The sequence below is a fragment of the Bison bison genome, unplaced genomic scaffold, assembly GCF_000754665.1.
Source record: "Bison bison bison isolate TAMUID 2011002044 unplaced genomic scaffold, Bison_UMD1.0 scf7180017864261, whole genome shotgun sequence".
Taxonomy (NCBI): Eukaryota; Metazoa; Chordata; class Mammalia; order Artiodactyla; family Bovidae; genus Bison; species Bison bison.
This window is the reverse complement of record NW_011494833.1, coordinates 53,322-54,078: the sequence shown is the minus strand read 5'-3', so window position 1 is coordinate 54,078 and position 757 is coordinate 53,322. Positions and strand designations below refer to the sequence as shown.

Genomic DNA, 757 nt, shown 5'->3' with positions numbered 1-757 from the left:
GTGAGTAATTCTGTGTGAGAACTACAAAACAGAAGTATTTGCACATATTTGTATAACCTGTTCACATTACTCTGGCAATAGGAGGAGATTAGGTGGCAGAGTTTAATATGTAGAGAATTCTGGAAAAAGCGTTTTTAAGACCTTTCACTTTTAATGTTAGGACAACACTGGTTCCTTAGTGACTACGGAGGGACCTGAAATGGATTTTGAGCTGGCAGACGGGAGTTGCACCAGCAGCAAGTTCTGGTCCTGGTGTGAGCATTTCAGACATGTGGTGTAACTCTGCTTTAGAAGAACTAGGCTTGAGAAGGCTGCTTCCAGTTGTGTTACACTTTGGCTTCCGTTTCCACTCATTGATATTCTTACTTTAATTTTGAGGAAATTGCATGAGATTTTTTCCAACTTTTACCCGAGGAAATGAGCCTCAGAGCTCCCTGTTGGATCTGTTGAAGGTCCCTCCGTGTTCTGGGTCAAGGCCGCCTGTATGGTGTAGGAGACAGAGGTCCTCATTTCATGCCAGATCCCTTCCCTCCTGGAATTCTTGCAATGACAGGGTAGTTTAGTGTACTTTTTGTTTGCTGTTTGGGTTTATTATGTAGAAAAGAAGCTTGGTAAATCGAGTGGCCAGACAGAGATTAAGACAGATGGGTGCCATCGTGGCAAATGTGACATTTGAGGTAGGCGCGTTTTTGCTCACGTCTAAGAAAACTGCCATGTCTAGGAGTTTAATTTTGAGGATGCTAGTTTTATGTTTGAT

At 42.7% G+C, this 757-nt stretch overlaps 1 protein-coding gene across 1 annotated transcript in view; it reads left to right on the top strand.

Annotated features, from left to right (window-relative positions):
• LOC104994591 (liprin-alpha-1-like) overlaps nucleotides 1-757 on the top strand; it is a 35,103-nt gene that overhangs the window by 3,855 nt on the left and 30,491 nt on the right.